This window comes from Convolutriloba macropyga, chromosome 7, assembly GCF_964194025.1.
Source record: "Convolutriloba macropyga chromosome 7, txConMacr16.3, whole genome shotgun sequence".
NCBI lineage: Eukaryota > Metazoa > Xenacoelomorpha > Acoela > Convolutidae > Convolutriloba > Convolutriloba macropyga.
Window position 1 is genome coordinate 37399700 of NC_134474.1, and position 17917 is coordinate 37417616.

The 17917-nt window shown below is 33.6% G+C and overlaps 3 protein-coding genes and 1 long non-coding RNA gene across 5 annotated transcripts in view; 3 read left to right on the top strand and 1 right to left on the bottom strand.

Moving 5' to 3' along the window:
* The window catches only part of LOC142342839 (small nuclear ribonucleoprotein F-like), a 537554-nt gene that overhangs the window by 405170 nt on the left and 114467 nt on the right, over window positions 1-17917 (top strand). The window lies entirely within an intron of this gene.
* The window catches only part of LOC142342838 (vesicle transport protein GOT1B-like), a 456129-nt gene that overhangs the window by 405170 nt on the left and 33042 nt on the right, over window positions 1-17917 (top strand). The window lies entirely within an intron of this gene.
* Window positions 1-17917, bottom strand: part of LOC142342837 (ER membrane protein complex subunit 3-like) — a 184743-nt gene that overhangs the window by 125162 nt on the left and 41664 nt on the right. The gene's annotated exons all lie outside the window — the stretch shown is intronic.
* On the top strand, window positions 14501-17614 carry LOC142342250 (uncharacterized). Its single transcript, XR_012759162.1, has 2 exons — window positions 14501-15561; window positions 16931-17614. It is a non-coding gene; the product is annotated as an uncharacterized LOC142342250 (long non-coding RNA).

The following is a 17917-nucleotide window of genomic DNA, read 5'->3' on the forward strand; positions in this document are numbered from 1 at the left end:
ATACAAGGTTAAAAATTGAGAAATATTTTGGATCAGCTGAAGCTCTTTTTTTTTAATTGAATATAGGATTTTTTTTATATCAACTCTTGTGTTAACGTTGTCAACACTAACCCTTTGTTTTCATTTATCTCTTTCAAAGTTTCTAATGTTTCAGTATTTTTCTTATATTGAAATTCCAGGTCTGTCATAAGTTTTTTATGTGGACTATCGGTTTTTTCAGAACTAAAATTTTCTTTCGCTTGTTTGATAATGGAAAAACTGTTTCTTTTTTATAGATCTCGTTGGAGGGTTCAGATAGTTTTTTTGGTCTTCCACAGTTCATTTGGAGCAAAAACAAATTTTTTGACCTCACTCCTTGAGGAAAGTTGACAATTTGTTCGTACCAAAATAGGTCTTCTGGAATTTAGAGTTGTTGATTTTGATATGAGTATTCTATGTTGTTTTTGGAAGCCAGCAAGCTGATTTTGTCTTACTCCTGTTAGGTATCCTTCAATAAAATTTAAATTGCACTCACAGGGAAATCTGATAAACTCTTTAGGACATTGTAGATTGTAAGCTTGTTTGAATTTCCTGTTGAGATTCCAAAAAAATTCAGAGTATACTAATTCTGTTCGTTCATCATTAATATCACTAATACGAGCGCGACTGTTTGATACAACGAAATGTGAAGGAAATGACAATACATTTGAACAATATCTTACCAAATCGGATGTTGATGGTCTCAAATCAATCATAAGGTGCCCACAGGTTTCTTGTGTTGCGTCATCATACCATTGTGTTAGTTGTTTTCCGAGTCCTAGCTGTTTTCCCAACATATCAGTTTGCTGCATATATCTGGGTGATTTGAACAAAACAATATAAGTAATCTCAAGCTCGGCATCACGTCCAGTTTTGCGGACGAAATTTTTTGTGGAAGAGAGTTTTTTTGTGGAAGAGATTAGGTTTTATATAAATCCACATTTTAGATTTCTGTGTTTATCAAATGTCGCTATTGCGTTGAATTTTTGCGACTCGGAAACAAAGTTTTGCGCCGTCAGCAGGTAAGTTATCGAGTACAGCAAAATCAACACACTGAATGAGTTCTATGTAAGCAGTTGACTGCAGCATTGTATCGTTTATTGATTGAAAATGTTTGTAAAAGTGTAGAATTCTCTCAAACGAAGTTTGAAAATTTTTCATTTGTAGCAATTCACTAATGAAAACTGTTTTTCGAGATCCGGAAGGACCAATACGATACATCAGAAAGCGCTCGTTGCTAGATATGATCTTGTTAATGTTAGGTTCTGAAAGTTGGAAGTATATAACCAACAGCACTTGAAAGAATAGCAATTCAAACTGTTCGTTCGTCGTAAAAGGTTCTGGCAATAATAAGGTTAATATTTGAAAAAAGAAGAAGTATCAAAACTCCTAAACACTGAAATATTGACAAAAAAGCTGATCAAGAGCAAGAGCGTCCACAAATTTTCCAATGAGGCCATTCCTGATTTTTCTTATCGAATGAAAAGTCAGGCGCTTGATTGAGATGATCTGTCATCAGAGTGCAACTGATTTTTGTTCGTTTTTAGAAAAAAAAATGATTTTTTTTTGATTAAATGGAGTCGTGGTGACAATTTCAGACAAAAAACAAAGAGCAAGATAAGTTTTATGTCCCAAAAAACAAAATTTTCTATTTGAATTACGCAAAAAGAACCATGTAACGATACCCAGGACCCATATTTCGATTTATTTTCAGGGATCCCATGGCATCGTGAAATGTGGCAAGGAAAAAAAAGCTTTTGACAAAATTCATAAATTTATCTAATTCTGAATCGCCAACTCCTATTAGTCAAACAAAGTGAACTTCTCCGTTGATCTTATCTAAATCTACATTTTTGTCAAGGCTCCGACAGACAGCAAATTTTTTTTTTTTTTTGCATTTCCAACAAGATTTTGACTGATTTATTTTCGGACGCTGCAATTTCTTCAATGTTCATTTTAAGCAGCTGTTCTGAGAGATTTTATTTTCAATATATGAGTTAATTTAAATAAACATAATCAAATAGGATATAAAAATTTACAAATACTTCTATGCGATTTTTTTTGTTATTTACTTAGTTCAGGTCTACAATAATTTAATCGCTCATTCGACGTGGTCTCTGCAACTCTCCAATTCTGAGCGAAAGAAAGGATTTCCTATAAAAAATTTCTTTTTCAGTGTCTGGCGTGAAGAGCTTGATTGTGAAATAAGACTGATTTAAATCATTATGAAAAAACGTTCTGGTCACACACATTTTTCGTCGGACAGTCTCACTCAATTCCCAGAACACATCCAATTTTGTTTTTTTTCCTCCACATCAGTTTTTTCCTCCACGTTTTATCAATCACCAACTTTGCAGGAATTTTTTTGAGTTCAAACTGCAACATTTCTTTTAACATCTCAATTAATTTTTGACTAAATGCTTTTATTCTTAGGCAGACTGCATCAGAAACTGATGCAGAACAATTTCACGTGGCCGTTTTTGGGAAAGACATTCAAGTTGGTCCTTTTCGAGCCTCTGTTGACATTTTCCTCTTCGATGCTGATTCGAAAAATTTGGTTAGTGTAGTCGTGGAAAGTCCAAAGGCTGTTGTTTCCTTGGCGATCCTCACTTGGTTTGGATACACTGTTCTCAATTTTGGCGTTTATATGACTAAAAATTGACTTTATGATTTCATTGTGGCAATCGAACTGGGAAAAAAGAATAACTGGTTTTCCCTGATGGTTTCGTTTGCGGGAGAGGAAGACGTATGGTTTGTTGTTTTCTGTGACTGATTTTTGTTCGTTCTGTGCTTGAGAATGTGAAGTAAGTAAATGATAAATTTTTAAATCAGAAATATAAAAATATTGGGTAAATAAAGTTAACTGAATTTTGAAAACCAAAAGAAACAAAAGGCTGAATCTTCTACAAGAAAGAAGTGGAGATATCAAACCAGTAAAAATTAAGTAACCTCTAGAAGAATTGCGAAAAATAAGAACTGTAACAAAATCGATCTTTTTGTTACAGTTCGAACTGTAACAAAATCGACAACCACTTTTCATAACCAATGAAAAGTGGTTGTGCTTCAAAACGTAATATCTATGGCAATTCTATTTTTAGTAACATCATGGGCTGTCAAAGATAAGTTCTCTATGTTTAGTCACGTTAGAGAGAATTTAGCATGGAACAAAAGCAAGTTATTTTTCTATTACGACGTATATTGGAGAGCATCTTCGTAAAAATTCCGTAAATTTCTCACGACTGAGTCCACTTGCTTTTGTTAGGTTGTTGATGAAACCAAAAGCTGCTTGTCCCCTCTCGTTATACAACTTATGCAATTTGATTCTACCTGAAACTATAATTGAACCAGTCTGAGGCATAATGTGTACTCCTAGTGTTGTTTTTAACCAGGTGTGGTCTCAGATGTAAAAGTTTATAAATTGAGAAATGGTTTGGATCAGCTGGAGCTCTTTTCATTTTAATTGAATAAAGGATTTTTTTATATCAACTCTTGTGTTAACGTTGCCAACACTAACCCTTTGTTTTCGTATATCTCTTTCAAAGGTTCTAATGTTTCAGTATTTTTCTTATGTTGATATTCCAGGTCTGTCTTAAGTTTTTTATGTGGACTATTGGTTTTTTCAGAACTAACATCTTCTTTCGCTTGTTTGATAATGGAAAAACTGTATCCTTTTTATAGATCTCGTTGGAGGATTCAGATAGTTTTTTTTCTGGTCTTCCACAGTTCATTTGGAGCGAAAACAAACTTTTTGATCTCACTCCTTGAGGAAAGTTGACACTTTGTTCGTACCAATATAGGTCTTCTGAATTTAGAGTTGTTGATTTTGATGTGAGTTTTCTATGTTGTTTTTGGAAGCCAGCAAGATGATTTTTTCTCACTCCTGTTAGGTATCCTTCGATAAAATTTAAATTGCTCTCACAGGGAAATCTGATAAACTCTTTAGGACATTGTAGATTGTAAGCTTGTTTGAATTTCCTGTTGAGATTCCAAAAGAAATTCAGAGTATACTAATTGTGTTCGTTCATCATTAAAATCACTAATACGAGCACGACTGTTTGATACAACGAATTGTGACGGAAATGACAATACATTTGAACAGTATCTTACCAAGTCGGTTGTTGATGGTCTCAAATCAATCATAAGGTGTCCACAGGCCTCTTGTGTTACGTCATCATGCCATTGTGTTAGTTGTTTTCCGAGTCCTAGCTGTTTTCCCAACATATCAGTTTGCTGCATATATGGAAGTTGGAAGTATATAACCAACAGCACTTGAAAGAATAGCAATTCAAACTGTTCGTTCGTCGTAAAGGTTCTGGCAATAATAAGGTTAATGTTTGAAAAAAGAAGAAGTATCAAAACTCCTAAACACTGAAATATTGACAAAAAAACTGATCAAGAGCAAGAGCATCCACAAATTTTCCAATGAGGCCATTCCTGATTTTTCTTATCAAATAAAAAGTCAGGCGCTTGATTGAGGTGATCTGTCATCAGAGTGCAACTGATTTTTGTTCGTCTTTAGAAATAAATGATTTTCTTTTTGATTAAATGGAGTCGTGGTGACAGTTTCAGACAAAAAACAAAAAGCAAGATAAGTTTTATGTCCCAATAAACAAAATATTTGATTTGAATTACGCAAAAAGAACCATGTAACGATATCTGGGACCGATATTTCGATGGCACCATGAAATGTCGCAAGGAAAAAAAGCTTTTGACAAAAAATTTATCTAACTTTGAATCACCAACTCCTACTAGTCCAACAAAGTGAACTTCTGATTTATTTTTCGGACGCTGCAATTTCTTCAATGTTCGTTTTAAGCAGCTGTTCTGGGAGATTTTATTTTCAACAAATGAGTTAGTTTAAATAAACATCATCACATAAGATATAAAAATTTACAAATTCTTCTATGCGATTATTTTTTGTTATTTACTTAGTTCAGCTCTACAATAATTTAATCGCTCATTCAATGTGGTCTCTTCAACTCTCCAATTCTGAGCGAAAGAAAGGATTTCCTATAAAAAATTTCTTTTTCAGTGTCTGGCGTGAAGAGCTTGATTGTGAAATAAGACTGATTTAAATCATTATGAAAAAACGTTCTGGTCACACACATTTTTCGTCGGACAGTCTCACTCAATTCCCAGAACACATCCAATTTTGTTTTTTTTTTCCTCCACATCAGTTTTTTCCTCCACGTTTTATCAATCACCAACTTTGCAGGAATTTTTTTGAGTTCAAACTGCAACATTTCTTTTAACATCTCAATTAATTTTTGACTAAATGCTTTTATTCTTAGGCAGACTGCATCAGAAACTGATGCAGAACAATTTCACGTGGCCGTTTTTGGGAAAGACATTCAAGTTGGTCCTTTTCGAGCCTCTGTTGACATTTTCCTCTTCGATGCTGATTCGAAAAATTTGGTTAGTGTAGTCGTGGAAAGTCCAAAGGCTGTTGTTTCCTTGGCGATCCTCACTTGGTTTGGATACACTGTTCTCAATTTTGGCGTTTATATGACTAAAAATTGACTTTATGATTTCATTGTGGCAATCGAACTGGGAAAAAAGAATAACTGGTTTTCCCTGATGGATTCGTTTGCGGGAGAGGAAGATGTATGGTTTGTTGTTTTCTGTGACTGATTTTTGTTCGTTCTGTGCTTGAGAATGTGAAGTAAGTAAATGATAAATTTTTAAATCAGAAATATAAAAATATTGGGTAAATAAAGTTAACTGAATTTTGAAAACCAAAAGAAACAAAAGGCTGAATCTTCTACAAGAAAGAAGTGGAGATATCAAACCAGTAAAAATTAAGTAACCTCTAGAAGAATTGCGAAAAATAAGAACTGTAACAAAATCGATCTTTTTGTTACAGTTCGAACTGTAACAAAATCGACAACCACTTTTCATAACCAATGAAAAGTGGTTGTGCTTCAAAACGTAATATCTATGGCAATTCTATTTTTAGTAACATCATGGGCTGTCAAAGATAAGTTCTCTATGTTTAGTCACGTTAGAGAGAATTTAGCATGGAACAAAAGCAAGTTATTTTTCTATTACGACGTATATTGGAGAGCATCTTCGTAAAAATTCCGTAAATTTCTCACGACTGAGTCCACTTGCTTTTGTTAGGTTGTTGATGAAACCAAAAGCTGCTTGTCCCCTCTCGTTATACAACTTATGCAATTTGATTCTACCTGAAACTATAATTGAACCAGTCTGAGGCATAATGTGTACTCCTAGTGTTGTTTTTAACCAGGTGTGGTCTCAGATGTAAAAGTTTATAAATTGAGAAATGGTTTGGATCAGCTGGAGCTCTTTTCATTTTAATTGAATAAAGGATTTTTTTATATCAACTCTTGTGTTAACGTTGCCAACACTAACCCTTTGTTTTCGTATATCTCTTTCAAAGGTTCTAATGTTTCAGTATTTTTCTTATGTTGATATTCCAGGTCTGTCTTAAGTTTTTTATGTGGACTATTGGTTTTTTCAGAACTAACATCGTCTTTCGCTTGTTTGATAATGGAAAAACTGTATCCTTTTTATAGATCTCGTTGGAGGATTCAGATAGTTTTTTTTCTGGTCTTCCACAGTTCATTTGGAGCGAGAACAAACTTTTTGATCTCACTCCTTGAGGAAAGTTGACACTTTGTTCGTACCAATATAGGTCTTCTGAATTTAGAGTTGTTGATTTTGATGTGAGTTTTCTATGTTGTTTTTGGAAGCCAGCAAGATGATTTTTTCTCACTCCTGTTAGGTATCCTTCGATAAAATTTAAATTGCTCTCACAGGGAAATCTGATAAACTCTTTAGGACATTGTAGATTGTAAGCTTGTTTGAATTTCCTGTTGAGATTCCAAAAGAAATTCAGAGTATACTAATTGTGTTCGTTCATCATTAAAATCACTAATACGAGCACGACTGTTTGATACAACGAATTGTGACGGAAATGACAATACATTTGAACAGTATCTTACCAAGTCGGTTGTTGATGGTCTCAAATCAATCATAAGGTGTCCACAGGCCTCTTGTGTTACGTCATCATGCCATTGTGTTAGTTGTTTTCCGAGTCCTAGCTGTTTTCCCAACATATCAGTTTGCTGCATATATGGAAGTTGGAAGTATATAACCAACAGCACTTGAAAGAATAGCAATTCAAACTGTTCGTTCGTCGTAAAGGTTCTGGCAATAATAAGGTTAATGTTTGAAAAAAGAAGAAGTATCAAAACTCCTAAACACTGAAATATTGACAAAAAAACTGATCAAGAGCAAGAGCATCCACAAATTTTCCAATGAGGCCATTCCTGATTTTTCTTATCAAATAAAAAGTCAGGCGCTTGATTGAGGTGATCTGTCATCAGAGTGCAACTGATTTTTGTTCGTCTTTAGAAATAAATGATTTTCTTTTTGATTAAATGGAGTCGTGGTGACAGTTTCAGACAAAAAACAAAAAGCAAGATAAGTTTTATGTCCCAATAAACAAAATATTTGATTTGAATTACGCAAAAAGAACCATGTAACGATATCTGGGACCGATATTTCGATGGCACCATGAAATGTCGCAAGGAAAAAAAGCTTTTGACAAAAAATTTATCTAACTTTGAATCACCAACTCCTATTAGTCCAACAAAGTGAACTTCTGATTTATTTTTCGGACGCTGCAATTTCTTCAATGTTCGTTTTAAGCAGCTGTTCTGGGAGATTTTATTTTCAACAAATGAGTTAGTTTAAATAAACATCATCACATAAGATATAAAAATTTACAAATTCTTCTATGCGATTATTTTTTGTTATTTACTTAGTTCAGCTCTACAATAATTTAATCGCTCATTCAATGTGGTCTCTTCAACTCTCCAATTCTGAGCGAAAGAAAGCATTTCCTATAAAAAATTTCTTTTTCATTGTCTGGCGTGAAGAGCTTGATTGTGAAATAAGACTGATTTAAATCATTATGAAAAAACGTTCTGGTCACACACATTTTTCGTCGGACAGTCTCACTCAATTCCCAGAACACATCCAATTTTGTTTTTTTTTCCTCCACATCAGTTTTTTCCTCCACGTTTTATCAATCACCAACTTTGCAGGAATTTTTTTGAGTTCAAACTGCAACATTTCTTTTAACATCTCAGTTAATTTTTGACTAAATGCTTTTATTCTTAGGCAGACTGCATCAGAAACTGATGCAGAACAATTTCACGTGGCCGTTTTTGGGAAAGACATTCAAGTTGGTCCTTTTCGAGCCTCTGTTGACTGTTACCTCTTCGATGCTGATTCGAAATTTTTGGTTACTGTAGTCGTGGAAAGTCCAAAGGCTGTTGTTTCCTTGGCGATCCTCATTTGGTTTGGATACAGTGTTCTCAATTTTGGCGTTTATATGAGTAAAAATTGACTTCATGATTCCATTGTGGCAATCGAACTGGGAAGAAGGAATAACTGGTTTTCCCTGATGGTTTCGTTTGCGGGAGAGGAAGACGTATGGTTTGTTGCGGTCAGATGAGACTGAACTTTGTTCCATCTGTGAGGTGAGAATATGAAGTGTGTAAAAAGATGAGTATTCAGAACATAAATCAAAAAATTGTTTTATGAGCATTTAGAGCATATCAAAAATGTTTTATCATGGAAAACGAGGATTTAGCATGGAACACAAGCGATTTTACTACTATCTTACTACTATGGCCTTTTTTGGAGAGCATCTGTTTTGCGAGAAAGACACATTTTGATGAAATGATTTGCTACCATCATTGTGATTTTCCTGGTAGGAGCAAGAAGAAAGCCTTGGAAATTGGGCAGATCGAAGGCTTCTTATTTTTTACTAAATGTATCCGCATGTTTGGAAAACATGTCTTCTACCCACCAAACACCGTTTTGATTTATGTCACAATAGTACGCGAATAAATTTTTGTCTTTCAGAGGGTGAAACATTCGTTCCTTTCGAATTCTCTCAATGGTTTGAATATAATTTGGGAGAAAAAGTACTGAGTTGTTGAATTTTTATTCGGTTATGTGGAGTTTGTGATGTTCAGCCGCCCCTAAACGTCTCCACAAATCGTTTGGAAGTGTTAAACTAGTAGTATGTGTTTTTTGTTACTCTAGTACAATCCACCTCAAATTATAGTTCGATTTTGTTATCGGTAATAATTGATTTAAAGTCCGATGCTTCGTTGTTAGGAACGTAATCTAAATCAGAATGAAGTGTTGAAAAGAAAGATGTTGTGTGAAATAAAGGAATAGTTGGAGTATTTTTTCAGACCACTTATGTTCAAGAGAGACAAAACAAAAAATGAACAGAAAGTTTGTTGGTCTCAACCCATCTCAGATTAGATTATACAAAATATTTGATTAATTTAGAAAAATTAAGATTTCGCTTTTTGAAATAGTAAAAGAACCTTTTGAAAAATGTTATTGAAAACATTTTTCAAAAATTGATTAAATTAGAACTTTTACATAAAAACACCGTTTTGATTTATGTTACAAAATTACGCGAATAATTTTTTGTCTTTCAGAGGGTGAAACACTCGTTCCTTTTGAGTTCTCTCAATGGTTTGAATATGAATTGGGAGAAAAAGTACTGAATTTTTGAATTTTTATTTGGTTATGTGGAGTTTGTGATGTTCAGCCGCCCCTAAACGACTCCACAAATCGTTTGGAAGTGTTAAGCTAGTAGTATATGTTTTTTGTTACTCTAATACAATCCACCTCAAATTATAGTTCGATTTTGTTATCGGTAATAATTGATTTAAAGTCCGATGCTTCGTTGTTAGGAACGTAAGCTAAATCAGAATGTAGTGTTGAAAGGAAAGGTGTTGAGTGAAATAAAGGAATAGTCGGAGTATTTTTTCAGACCACTTATGTTCAAGAGAGACAAAACACAAAATGAACAGAAAAATTGTTGGTCTCAACCCATCTCAAAATAGATTATACAAAATACTTGATTGATTTACAAAAATTAAGATTTCGCTTTTTGAAATAGTAAAAGAACCTTTTGAAAAATGTTATTGAAAACATTTTTCAAAAATTGATTAAATTAGAACTTTTACATAAAAACACCGTTTTGATTTATGTTACAAAATTACGCGAATAATTTTTTGTCTTTCAGAGGGTGAAACACTCGTTCCTTTTGAGTTCTCTCAATGGTTTGAATATAAATTGGGAGAAAAAGTACTGAATTTTTGAATTTTTATTTGGTTATGTGGAGTTTGTGATGTTCAGCCGCCCCTAAACGACTCCACAAATCGTTTGGAAGTGTTAAGCTAGTAGTATATGTTTTTTGTTACTCTAATACAATCCACCTCAAATTATAGTTCGATTTTGTTATCGGTAATAATTGATTTAAAGTCCGATGCTTCGTTGTTAGGAACGTAATCTAAATCAGAATGAAGTGTTGAAAAGAAAGATGTTGTGTGAAATAAAGGAATAGTTGGAGTATTTTTTCAGACCACTTATGTTCAAGAGAGACAAAACAAAAAATGAACAGAAAGTTTGTTGGTCTCAACCCATCTCAGATTAGATTATACAAAATATTTGATTAATTTAGAAAAATTAAGATTTCGCTTTTTGAAATAGTAAAAGAACCTTTTGAAAAATGTTATTGAAAACATTTTTCAAAAATTGATTAAATTAGAACTTTTACATAAAAACACCGTTTTGATTTATGTTACAAAATTACGCGAATAATTTTTTGTCTTTCAGAGGGTGAAACACTCGTTCCTTTTGAGTTCTCTCAATGGTTTGAATATAAATTGGGAGAAAAAGTACTGAATTTTTGAGTTTTTATTTGGTTATGTGGAGTTTGTGATGTTCAGCCGCCCCTAAACGACTCCACAAATCGTTTGGAAGTGTTAAGCTAGTAGTATATGTTTTTTGTTACTCTAATACAATCCACCTCAAATTATAGTTCGATTTTGTTATCGGTAATAATTGATTTAAAGTCCGATGCTTCGTTGTTAGGAACGTAAGCTAAATCAGAATGCAGTGTTGAAAGGAAAGGTGTTGAGTGAAATAAAGGAATAGTCGGAGTATTTTTTCGGACCACTTATGTTCAAGAGAGACAAAACACAAAATGAACAGAAAAATTGTTGGTCTCAACCCATCTCAAAATAGATTATACAAAATACTTGATTGATTTACAAAAATTAAGATTTCGCTTTTTGAAATAGTAAAAGAACCTTTTGAAAAAATTTATTGAAAACATTTTTTTTCAAAAATTGATTAAATTAGAACTTTTACATAAAAAACTTCAATAATTTAAAAATGTAGAAAAGTAAGAAACGTCAAAACTTACATTTTTTGTTGAGATCTTTATGTAAAAAACGACACTTTTGAAAAAATTTATTATAGTAAAACAACATTTTTGTCCAGAGAAATGATAAATTAGAACTTTGGCATAAAAAAACTTCAAAAATTGAAAAATGTAGAAAAGTAAAAAAAACATCAAAATTTACATTTTTTGTTGAAAACCTTATGTAAAAAACAACATTTATTATAGTAAAACAGCATCTTTTTTTAAAAAAAAAATAAAAATTTTACAAAATAAAACTTCAAAAACTGAAAAATATAAAAAGAGAACAATGAAAACATCAAAATCTACATTTTTTGGCAAAACAATATGCAAAAAATCACATTTTTGAAAGCAATTTACTTTAGTAAAACAATTGTTTTAAAAAATCGACAGTTAAATAAAAAGTTTTACAAAGGAATCTTCAAATACTCACAAATGAAAATAGGAAAATAAAACAAAGCATCCAAATCTATTTTTTTTGTTGAAAAGCTTATATACAATAAAAAAAATGAAAGCAAAGTTTTGCAGATATATATTATTATGTAGATAAGGTTAGATGAAGTGCATTATAGCCGAAAATTACAATTGGATGGATTTCACCAGGGTATTTACGATAAGATGACAGGTCTGTTGTTCTCACTCTATTTTTAAGGTAAAAAAGAGTGAAAAGTGGTTATTCATAAAATTATACTAAATGAGAAAATATATGTACACTACTTTTACACCCCCACTCTTGCTGACTAAACACTATTATGCTCAATCAGTATGATGAGGTTTTCTCACTTGGGCTGAGTAAAGAAGTAGGATCTCAATTTGAATAAATATACACTAAGTTTCTACTGGAATTTACTGTACAAAAAATTTGCTAAAAATTTGCTTTTCAAGAAACAGATTTTTGAAAACAAAATTATGTTATCGAGTCTTAAAAACAATAAACTCTTTAAAGAAAAATTGAAAAATGAAATCTGGGCCTATTTCTCCATATTATCACAATTAATTTGAAAAAGTTCCTCGCCATTATGTATTTAGTGTTTGAAACATTTGTTGATTCTTGAATCCATAAAACCTGCGACCTGAGTACTTCAAAAGAGAAAATCATTAGTTCAGGCAGATAACACAGACAAATTTAAGGACTGTTAAAATTAAGAGCAGGTTAGCCAAGGGTCCTTGCTTGATTTTACCGCACCAACTTTTTTAATCAAGAATCTTCTTGGTATTTGACGCTTAGTGATACCGATATTCCGAGAGGCCTAAAAAGGAAAACAAACTTTTTGACCAGGAACAAAACTAACTGCAGGAAAAATTCTAGTTGCCATCCTAATCACAAATCCAACAGGAATTTAAATATCCAGGAAAATATAGTGTACTGCTTCCCGGGTCGAATGTCCTCCCTAAAATCCTCCCATTTTGATGTAAGAATGGGGGTAATTTGTCTATTGGGGGTAAATTGATGTAAGAGTGTGGGGGTAATTTGTTCAGAGGGGGTAAAATGATGTAAGAATTGGGCTACCAAGGGGGGTAAAATTGTGTAAGAGTGAGGGGGTAATTTGTCCAGAGGGGATAAAATGAGGTAAGAGTTGGGCTGCCAAGGGGGTAAAATGGTGTAAGAGTGCGGGGGTAATTTGATGTGATGGGGCAATTCTAACAATTATTATTTATATATATAGACCGTCAAGAGTTGGACAAGCATCGATGGTCTGGAGGATAAGGGGACGCGGCTTAGGGTACAGAGGTTGTGGGTTCAAGACTGGCAGTCTTCAGGTATGGGGGCTAAAACAATGTAAGATTGAGGGGCTAAAATAATGTAAGAGTTGGGCTGCCAGGGGGGGTAAAATGATGTAAGAGTTGGGCTGCCAAGGGGGTAAAATGACGTAAGAGTTGGGCTGCAATGGGAGGATTTTTTAGGAAAATGCAGCTCAAAACTCTTACATTTTTTTGGGTTGCAATGGGCTTCCAAGGGGGGTAAAATGGTGTAAGAGGGAGGGGGTAAAAGACAAATTACCCCCCAACTCTTACATCGTTTTACCCCCCTTGGAAGACCAAAAAAGATGTAAGAGTGGGGGTTAATTTGTCTTTTACCCCCTCACTCTTACACCATTTTACCCCCCTTGGCAGACCAAAAAAGATGAAAGAGTGGGGGGTTAATTTGTCTTTTACCCCCTCACTCTTACACCATATTACCCCCCTTGGCAGACCAAAAAAGATGTAAGAGTGGGGGGTTAATTTGTTTTTTACCCCCTCACTCTTACACCATTTTACCCCCCTTGGAAGCCCAATGCAGCTCAAAAAGACGTAAGAGTTTTGAGCTGCATTTTCCTAAAAAATCCTCCTATTGCAGCCCCACTCTTACATCATTTTGGGCGGAAAAATTCAACCCGGGTTGTACACTTCTTTGAAATAGAGAAAAAATAAACCTTTATGATTTGGAAAGAACGCCAAGAACTAAAAACAATACTTCTACATTTAGAACGAAATACATATAAAAACATAAGCATACTCTAAATACCTGTGAGGTAGGATTTTTCTTACCGCTTCATCATCTATTCCTCCAAAAAACAGAGTAACAACTGATTATAAACACCTGATAATCAAGAATTTTGTAAATAGTTAAACTCAATTGCGTATCACAAATCGAAAACTTGGCTTTCTCATACAAACAAAATACAACTGTTTTTTTTTTTAATTCTTAGACTGTGTTGCCTTTTAAAGGCTAATATCTCAATAATTGTTTGTCCAGAGCTCACATCCAACATACAGAGCCAAAAAAAATTAGTTCATTTTTTAAAATAATGACAGGACAATTTGGCCACATTCTGACCACTGTGGTTCACAACTCAACATTTTTTTCCACAGATTAAGATTACGTGTTCATTTTACTTCAATTTTCCAATGAAATTTTATCAGACGCTATTTATAATATAGATAGAAGAACACAGAAAGCCCGGGCCGAGGATTTTGCCAAAAACAACGGGGAAAAGAGTGTAAACAGTTTAAAACTTCAAAAATTACACCCCTATTTCCCCGCTTAATTAACGGTGGAAGAGTGTAATTACAAGAGTGTAATTTTAAAATTAAAGGAGCAAGGCGGTAGTGAGGATTGCTCCCCGCCCTTCTCTATGTCCAACATGTTACTTTCGCTTTTTGCATTAACCATTGTGCCAACTATTACAAACATTTAACGGTTCAAAATTAAAATTTTATAAGAGTGTAATTTTTTATCCGTCAACCCTAAATTACACTCTTTACAAAGAGTGTAAAAAGTGTGGAGAAAAGAGTGTAAATACAGTGTAATTTTTAAAAAAAAATACTCTTCCACTCATTTCCGCGATAAATAGGAGGTGTATTTGAATTACACTCTAATCCCAGCCAATTAGGGGCGGATTAAGGTTGAAACTTTGGCCAGGGAGAGTGTTTCGATGTAACTAATTTTTTGTCAACAACCTCGATTACTTTTACAAGCTGGCTTTTAGACTTAAAACCTTGTTTGGTAAAGACATAAGATTTGAGAGAACGAGTGGAATTGGGTCAATCGATTTGGTTCATTTATTTCAAATTTGGGAAGCGTAAGTCTATAGTTTTCAAATGTTTTCACAATAATAAATATACTACGGCAGCTGTGGTGGTAATTACTAAATGCTTGTTATACTTGGAGCCAGCCCGTTGCACATACCAGTGGAACAAAAATCGGGTTATTGGTAGCGCTAATTGTGTTAGAGTTGGCGCTACAAAATAGTATGTCAAATTGAAGGGAGTTGATAAACCAGTGTTGCAGTTCGATGGAAACATTTTTTGATTGCGCAAACAGATGTACAACAAACTGGTGAAACGTTATGGACAATTTTTTGTGGGTCATTTCCTGCAAAATAAAATTTTAAATATTGTACAAAGCAAGCCTCGAGAACAGACAAGAGCTTTGTTTTGAGGAGACTAGAGTATTGTGAGGTTAGTAGAGATTAATTTCCTGGGTTTGAACCAAAACTCTTGCCTCTTAGTCCCAGTAGTTAGTTGTATATTTTCGAAATATTCTTAGAGGTTGACATTGTTCGTTTTGATCAAAATTATAGACGTAATGAAGAAATTATGTGAAACATCTCAAATCAATCGGCAACAATCAAAAACCTACATTTGCGTGGCATGCAATTGTATTATGAACCTAACTCCTCATTCCTGCAATCATTTCGCATTCTTTGGAAAGAAATTGGTGTTAATTGCTGTTAATGAAAAAATGGGAGTGATAATGTGAAAAAACGTTTGATTGACTTGGAAGATCAACAAAGGTAATTCTAAAAAGATAACTCCGACAAAACTCTTGTGAAGAGGTTAAAAAATACTAAAATAATTTGGAGCAAATCTTCAGGTGACGTAAATTCGACGCCTTGCAAAATTTATTTGGGAAAGCCATAAGTCGCGTACTTTGTAACAGTCTCCAACGAATATGACGCACAACTCACGATCGCCAAAAGTTTGGATTACAAAACACTCTTGGAAGAAATAATATTTATGTTTTATTAGACTTGACAAATAAGGATTGAACAAAGGAATATAAACTTTTAAAAAACTCAAAATAAAGGCTCTGGACCTCTCCAAATGAAAGTTCTGGACGTCTCTCGGGACCGCTCTGGACTCCGAAAGTTGAGTTAAACAGAAAAATGAGAAAATTTTCAAGCTACCAAAAGTTTAGGAGTTCTTCTATCTTTACTCTTTTCACAAATGTTACAAGATTACAAGACTACGCACAATTACAAAGAGAAATTGCCAGTGGTGATGCAAATACACAAAAAAGCCGAGAGAAAATTGTGAAGAATTAATACTCAGTTCTTTATCTGGATATTGATATTGAGTTCTGAAAAAAAGCATAAATACGTGACTGTCAAGTTTTTAACTGGTTGTCTAAATAAATGGCAACACAGTTTAGGATAACATTATAAAGTACAAAAGATTATAATTCCTTTTCTCAACTTAATACACGAAGCACTAGACAATGATACCAACTCTGATATCATGGCTTCTTGTAATGATTTCTCAAAGCATTTGATCAAGTGAAAGTGCGGCACTTTGAACTAATTGAAAACTTCGTAATAATTCAGGGCGGTGATTGCTTCAAGTTTTATTGAAGTTCTATCGAATACGAAGATGTTTGTCAGAGCGCTCAATTGTTGTTGAAATGAAAAGTAGGTCTCTTCAGGTGTATTTTTTACTACCATTTTGCGTTTTCATATATGATCTACCGGAAAAGCTTTTTTCGATTCTTATAAATTGGCTGATGATGTGGAAATCTTAGAGCTTCGTTATAGTTGTTGGAAATCCAAGGTGACTCACTTTGCAACTTTTGCCATCCAGATCTGGGTTGGAAGCAAAATTGAGCGTGCCCTGCAATTATGCTCAAAACTTTTGTTTATAGGAGAAAGTAGCAATTTCAAATTAATGGGATGCAATATGTGGGCGTCAAATTTTGTAAAGATTTTGGAAATTATGTATAAGAGGACATGACGTAGACGATGCATATATAGGAGTTTTGGAAAGAATCAAATGAATTTCTATTACTTCTGACGCTAAGTGTGACTCAAAAGCTGTGGTCCCTTACAAAACATAGACTTTACAAATCTCTAATGATTCCTCAGCATTTGTATGGAGTTTTTTGTGTAGACGCTGACAAAAAAAAGATGCAGTTTAAAGAATGCTTTGAAAAGAAGGTCATGGATTAGAGGACACACGAGACAGAAACAAAGTACATCAATCAGCTTAGACCACTGAAAATTCCACCTCTACCTTTGTTCCTTCAATTTATAATCATTTTACTCATCGCAAAAAATAATCCAAAGTAACAACAAAATTATACTACCAGAAAAGTTGAAATGAGATTTAAAACTCCCAGAAATGATTTTGTATTCGCAACTTGCTGACTAGTGAACAATTTGGAAATTCGGTAAAGCGTCTCTAAAAACTATAAGCGTCCTTCTATGCGGATTATCGAATTTATTTTGGAAGTAAGGTATAAGGAAAAATTTTTTTGGAATAAGTTATTTTAGAGGACGGTGTTTTCACATGGCAACTGTTTTGCGATTGCCACAACTGCGGATATAAATGGACCTTACCTTAAATTTTAACAACAACAACATATCACTACCATCAGCAACAAGAACAGTTGTCGCAATTCCTCCAGAACAACGACTACAACAATTGCAAAGAAATGGGAAAGTGAAGAAAAGTACAAACATGAAATGCTTAACTAATCAACTGGCCAGTGGTACAGATGTGTTCAAAAATTATCTGTAAATGACGTCCGAACAGAATGATGTTTACGATCTTGATAAACAAAATTGCTTTCTATTCAGTCAGGGTTTCGCGAAACACCTAAGTGCTGTGTCTTCTATCTAAGAACCACACTTTGTATAGAAAATTGGATTGATAATATGATTCCTTGCTTTTCAAAGAGAAAAGATATCAAACTGCAGCCATATAGTTTCACTACCTGAAATAAAATATGCTTTGAAAAAGACAGACTTTGATACACTTAAGCAAAGTATAATGGCATTTTTTTTGCAATTTAAGTGTTACCGTATTCCAACCGTTTACCAAAAATGATCTCTCAGAAAACTAAAAAAATTGATTTCAAAAGACGACTTCTTAGTG